The 7030-nt window shown below is 32.6% G+C and overlaps 1 long non-coding RNA gene across 2 annotated transcripts; it reads right to left on the bottom strand.

Annotated features, from left to right (window-relative positions):
* On the bottom strand, positions 1-1298 carry LOC136070503 (uncharacterized). 2 transcript variants are annotated; one of them, XR_010631725.1, is made up of 3 exons: positions 1103-1298; positions 462-529; positions 1-49 (listed from the first exon to the last, which is right to left on the bottom strand). It is a non-coding gene; the product is annotated as an uncharacterized LOC136070503 (long non-coding RNA). The 2 variants fall into 2 exon arrangements; XR_010631726.1 differs by lacking the exon at positions 1-49 and adding an exon at positions 275-380.
* Between the last annotated feature and the right edge of the window lie 5732 nt (positions 1299-7030).

Below are 7030 nucleotides of genomic sequence, written 5' to 3'. Positions count from 1 at the left end.
TTTGAACCATCTTTTGAACAAGAGGATAAGTCATTTGCAGACAAAGGTTCTGCAATTTATTCATAAATTCAAAGCCATCACCAGATTGCAAAAAAAAGATAACATCACATCATATCAATCTACATTGTACAATAACTAATCATATGATCTAGCAAATCCATTATAGGCAAAAATCTGTTCTTTCATACAGAGTACAAGTCTCAATGATTGGAAAACATAAAAAAAAAAAAAAACCATTCTATGCTGTCTACCTAATAAAAATTAAACATAAAACATTGATAAAGCAAAGAATAAGCCCAATAACAAAATCACTAATAGCAAAGTTACAAAAATAATTAAGCCCAATCTACTAATTTTACACTATATGCTCCCGGTAACCCCTACATAAAGCAATAAAACCAACATGAGAATAACAAGAATGCCATGGGCATGTTGAAGAATAATAATAAAAAAAACTGTACCTGATAGGCAACCCGCACTTTTGAACCATCTTTTGAACAAGAGGATAAGTCATTTGCAGACAAAGGTTCTGCAATTTATTCATAAATTCAAAGCCATCACCAGATTGCAAAAAAAAGATAACATCACATCATATCAATCTACATTGTACAATAACTAATCATATGATCTAGCAAATCCATTATAGGCAAAAATCTGTTCTTTCATACAGAGTACAAGTCTCAATGATTGGAAAACATTAAAAAAAAAAAAAACCATTCTATGCTGTCTACCTAATAAAAATTAAACATAAAACATTGATAAAGCAAAGAATAAGCCCAATAACAAAATCACTAATAGCAAAGTTACAAAAATAATTAAGCCCAATCTACTAATTTTACCAAAATAAAAAAGCCCAACCCTTTAAAATTTTTGTAACAAAACTAATCTGTAAATTTAAAGTTTCGATCCGTCCATCAAATTCCCAAAGGAAAAAATAAAATAAAAATCACATACTATGAGTGAGTGAGAGACGCTATACTGAAAAGAAAGGCAAAGAGGTAGAGTCGTTACAACACAACACAATAGTAGATTGAGCATACAAATATGTGCATAATTGATTTTTGAAGGACACTTCAGCAAGAGAGAGAGAAAGAGGGCTTACTGTGGATGAAATAAAGAAAAATGAAGAAGATGAAATGAAGAAAGAGAAACAAGCTGAAGAAGGAGATGAGAGAAATAAAAATGATTAATTGTGTGGATATGGAAATGGTAGAGAAAAAAAAAGGTCTAGAAGATAAGGAATGGGTGGAGGAGAATAAATCAAATGAAAAAACAAAAAACAAAAAACCTGGCTTGTAGGTGGGTGGGTGGGTGGGAAACGGAAAAGGAAAACTAGGTAAAGATAATTATATAATTCTAGTTCAACTATAATATATTTTTATATTACTATATATTAGGTTAATATATTGATATTATATAATGTGCAATATATATATAAATATATATTAAAGTAGTAGTAATTTTAAGATGGTATACTGGTATCAACTAGTACAAAAATATTTTGTTTCTAGTCAAATTAACTGCCTTGATTTATTATTACTCATTGGAGTTTCATAATATTCAATCAAAAAAAAAAAAAAAATTGGAGCTTCATAATAATTTTGTTTTTATACTTCAGCCTCCCTTAACTTGGAGTCCTAGTTCTGTCCCTGGATGCAGATGCTCTGTGCATATGTGCTGGTGAGAATGGTGCTACTTGCATCCCTCCTGGAACCCCACCTTCATTGCTTGTTGATGGTTTATTATTGTACACTCAACAAGATGATGTCTTGTAAATGTGGTCCCGATTTCGGAGATGATGTATTTGTTCTCATATCTATAGGAAGATACTTACAGCTGTTGTGCTTTGTAATTGCTAATTTGCTGGTTTTTCAAAGGCAAGTTATTGGATCAATCAAATCAATTTGCCATATCTTGGTATTAAAAAAAAAAATTAAAAATTAAAAAAAAATGCAAAAATGCAAAACTCACCCTCTAAGTTTCATCACTTTTCATTTTAGTCCTCTAAGTTTGAGTTTTATCATTTCAGTCCTTTAAGTTTCATTTATTCTTAATCAAGTCCTCCCTTAACAATTGCTGTTATCTACATAAAAACACCATTTTGTCATTTTCAAAAAAAATTAATTTTAGTTTATTATTTTAGGAAAACGTTAATTTCAACCAAAAAAAAAACCCAGAAATTATACTAAGAATCGACGAACATCATTGAAGAACAAAATTGAATCCCTACCCCATGCCCTAGCCCAATACCAAGAGATTGAGAAAGAGAATGAGAGATACAGTAGTTGGGACCCATAGGTTGAAGATCAATGGGTACTCCTTAGCGAAAGGCATGGGGGTCAAAAAGTTCGTCGCTTCTAATACCTTTGCTGTCGGCAGCTACGCCTAGGCCGTCTACTTCTACCCCGACGGCAAAAGCTACGAGGATAACGCTGCCTATCGCTCTTCGTCGCATTGGCGAGCGAGGGTATCGATGTCAAGGCACTCTTTGAGCTCATGCTTTTGGACCAAAGTGGCAGGGATAATCAAAAGGTCCATAGCCATTTCAATCGCATGATGGACGTTGGACCTTATACTCTCAAATATCGCAGAAGCATGTGGTAATATTTGTTAATTGCTTTGTGATTTAATTATGAAGGAAATTTTATGATTTGATTGATTGATGAATTAGCAATGCAAAGTTTGGTTCTTTATGTTATAGTTTGAAATGGGTTTCCTTTAATTTTTTTCAATTCTGGTGAGATTTGGTGGTATCTCCTGTTCTCTTTCTCAATCTCTTGCTATTGTGTTGGGGTATGGGGTAGGGATTCAATTTTGTTCTTCAATGATGTTCGTCGTTTCTTATTATAATTTCTGGGTTTTTTTTTTTGGTTGAAATTAACGTTTTCTTAAAATGATAAATTAAAATTAAAATTTTTAAAAACCACAAAACGGCTTTTTTAATGTAGATAACGACAACATTTAACAGATTGTTAAGGGAAGACTTGATTGAGAAGAAATGAAATTTAGATGACTGAAATGACAAAACTCAAATTTAGAGAACTTAAATGAAAAGTGATGAAATTTAGAAGGTGAATTTTACATTTTTGCCCAAAAAAATACTATTGAGTACTCATTACTCTTCACTTACGCGCTTTTCCTTTATGAGATAAAATTAGTTGGAATTTTATACTCATAAATTCCAAATTCATTTGATTTTTCAAACTCGTGTAAAAAACAAAAACTTTCATTAAACAAAAAGGTTGTAGTAGAGGTACTTTTAGTACAAATCTCTGAGACACGAAACCCAAATAATATAAAATAAGATAAAATTATCAAATATCATGAGAGCTGACCATAACTATGAGAAAAAAATATTGATGCAGTAGATTTCATCTGGCTGATTTTTTATTTCTCCTTTTCAACTAACGGGAAAGGCTCCCATCAGAAAAATAAAAAAGGGAAAGGCAAACCGCAAACGTGACCAACTGTGGGTCACATGGCTCACTTATTAGACAATTTTAGACTTCCTAGCCTCACGTGATTAACTTCAGCAGCATTTTTTTTTCCCCTCTTTGTTACGGTTTCCTCACGTTTGGTTTTCACTCTTCAATTTGCTCTGTCGCCACTGTTTTTTCTTATTTTTGATTTATAGCTCACATTGATTTTGAAGAAGCAGAACAAGGCACGCAAGCTCACTATTGTTGTAAACACTCGTTAAGTTTTCTCTCTTTCAATATAAGTTGTTGGCTTTTATATATATAGATGGTCCAAGTTACACCTACTTATGGCCAAGGCGACTTTAAGATATATATATATATATATAATTATTGGATACTCCTGAAATACTGTAAATGTATACTCTCTTATCTCTCACTAATTATGGGTCTCGTTAATTAAATTCATGATAAGACTTACAATTCATGTAAGTGGGAAAAATACACATTTATTATACTCTTAGAGCATTCAATGAAGAAAAGTCAAAGCTTTTAAGGACATTTCTTAGTGTTAGAATATAAGCCCAATGAATTTAGGCAATTAGTTTTAGGTTATTTGTTCATCACACATTGTTTACCTACATATAAGGCAGATCAATGTAATTTATTACAAACAATTTAATATATAATCTTCTAGACTTTATCATTTTGAGAGGTGACAGAATATAGAAGTGCCACAAAAGCCACGAGACCATTTGGTATGTCGTACTTTTTGAGCACCCTTCCAGAAAAACTTGGAGTCCTCTCTAAAATTAAACTAATCTCACGTTAGTTTAGTAAAAATAAAAAATAAAAATTGAAAATACAAGCTGGAAAAAATAAAAGAAAAAAAAATGGTTGGTGCATAAAATAAGTTTGAGAAATGATATGTCCATGACATTTTTACAACATTTTCACAACAAATCTTAGGATCATTAGCATTGGAAAATGCTAATGCTATTCTATTTTACAATTCTAAAAGCCCACAATTCTATTATACCATCCTATTTTACAATACCTCCACATCCCAAAACTCTATTTTTATTAAAATATTATTTCTTTCCAACCCACCCTTAATGTTTACCTTCATACACAGCTTTCTCCATATAATGCCAAAACTCAATTCCGGACTCACACACCCGAAGAGAGAGAAAGCGTTAGAAGAAAGAGACACCCAAGACCAAGAGACCCATCTTCAAGCTTCGGACCAAACCCAGATCACACCGCCCCGCTCCCATCCACATGCCTGTGAGTTCTCACTTGCTTCCTCTCTTTTCTCTCTTCTTCCTCATCTCCTCTTCTCTTCCATTTCCGACCTCTTCTCCTCCGTCACTCTTAAACCCAAGCCCGGACCCAATTAACTTTTTATAATCATATTTTGTATGGGTGGTGGCGGGTTGTGCTTGTCCTTGTTGGTGGCTGGTGGCTGGCTTGAGCTTTGCAACTGCAAGTGAGTGATGGCCCGTAGACTCTGTTCCCGTCTTTTCCATTTCCATTTGCAGCAACCGTTTGTTTCCCTAAGGTCTTTGCAGTGGATCGTGGATCGTGTTTCGATGAGTTTTAATTTTGTTGGGTTTTGATTGATTTTGGTGGGATTTGATTTTTGTGGTTAGGTTCATGGGTTGATCGGAGTGGCTTTGGGTGCTAGTTGTGGATGGGTATGGGTTATGGTGTTGGTGGCGGATTGATTTTGGGTTGGGGTTTGATTTTTGTGGTTGGGTTCGTGGGTTGATCGGAGTGGCTTTGGGTGCTAGTTGTGAATGTGTATGGGTTATGGTGTTGGTGGCGGATTGATTTTGGGTTGGGGTTCACGGTGATGGAAGGTAGGTGGGTGAGTGGGTTTTGGTTGATGGTGGGTATGGTTTGTGGTGGTGGTGGCTAGTGGTGGGTTGAGAAGGAAGAGAGCAGATGGGAAATATAGAAGGAAGAGAGAGAAGATTTCGTGGGAAAAAACATAATAAAATATTATTATTATTTTTACAATACTGCTACAGTACAATTCAATCTTTAGAATTGTACTGTAGCAGAATGGCAAAAAAATTTGCAATTCTTACCTTTAGCATTCCTTGATGCAATAGATTTTGAGGCTTAAAATTCTAAATACACCTTACATATGGCATTAGCATTCTCCAATGCTAATGCTCTAAGTGGTAGGTTGTTACTGGTTGTTATTGTTGGAGCAAAAAGGTAATCTTAGTGTTAGGTTCAAATTTAAACCTATAGCAACTAACCACCTATAATTTGTTGTGAAAATGTTATAGAAGTAGCACATCTCAATAAGTTTTGTAACTGGCTTCGAATTCTTTATAAAATGTCATATGTGGCTCTCATCCTTTTACAACGCATGGAAGTATTGATAGGATATTTTTCTCAATAAATCATTGAATTTTAATATTAATTTTACTTATACAACAACATTTTCATGGGACAATATTAATTTATTTTTCAAAGTAAATTGTTAACTATAGATTCATAGAAACGGAAGTTATCATAAAAATTAATGCTGCATCAGGTGACACTGTAGCAAGGTTCTAGATTCATTGTCATTATAGATAGAAAATTAAAATGTGTTACTCTTTTCTATTTGTAAAATAGACTATCATTGGATTTTATACTTAAGATTTGTGGGTGAAACAATGTTATAATTATTAATTGATAGTACAAGATTTTTTAAGCACAATCCTAGCTAGTTAATTATTTACAACTTTTTTTTTTTAATAAAGAAAAGCAAAATGAAGGAAAGCAAAATGTTTGGCATATAGTAATACCTGAATTTTGTGATTCTTAAGTAAAGGATGATCAAAAGCCGGTTGCTTATATATGTCCACACAATCAAATTCACGATCATCTCTTGACTGTACATGTGAACAAAATTAATCTTGAATCTTGAAATAATAAATGGTTAATATGGCAAAAAAAAAAAAATTTTGCGAACTCAAATATTACAATTTGATTATATATTTGCATTAATGAAAATATCTCTTTGTCCAACTATTAGGTTGTAGACTTGTAGTTGTGCAAAAGCTGATTTTAATTTGGACTTATTATAGTAATATAACATCTTCAAAAAAGAAAAAGAAAAAATTGATTATATATATATATATATATAATAGATGACGACTTTTTATCCAATTATTGGGTTTTTTTTCCCCTGTTTTCTTTTAGGGCCATGTCTACTACCCTAGTGCCCGATTGATCAGCATCAGTTGCAGACTCATCAAAAAATAAATGTGTACTCCTTCCTTTCACATAAATTGTGGGTTCAAGTTACACCTGATGTTACTCTATAAGAATTATACGTTTTTTGAACTATTGATTTCCATTAGATCTAATGATTAAAACAACACTAGTGACATACCATATCTAATATCATTAAGTAATTAAATTCTCTTCTAAAAATAAACAAAAAATCAATTAACACTTTCAACCCATGATTCTCAAAAAAAAAAAATAAATAAATAAATAACAAAAAAAAAAAACACTTTCTCCCTACCATTTTCTTCTTCTTCTATCCCTCTTTCTTTCTCTCCCATGACTCATCTGCTCAGACCTCCATAAACTCCTCAAATGACTTA

The sequence above is a fragment of the Quercus suber genome, unplaced genomic scaffold (genome assembly GCF_002906115.3).
Source record: "Quercus suber isolate HL8 unplaced genomic scaffold, Cork oak 2.0 scaffold_238, whole genome shotgun sequence".
In the NCBI taxonomy this organism is placed as follows: domain Eukaryota; kingdom Viridiplantae; phylum Streptophyta; class Magnoliopsida; order Fagales; family Fagaceae; genus Quercus; species Quercus suber.
This window is presented reverse-complemented; position numbering and strand designations above follow the sequence as displayed.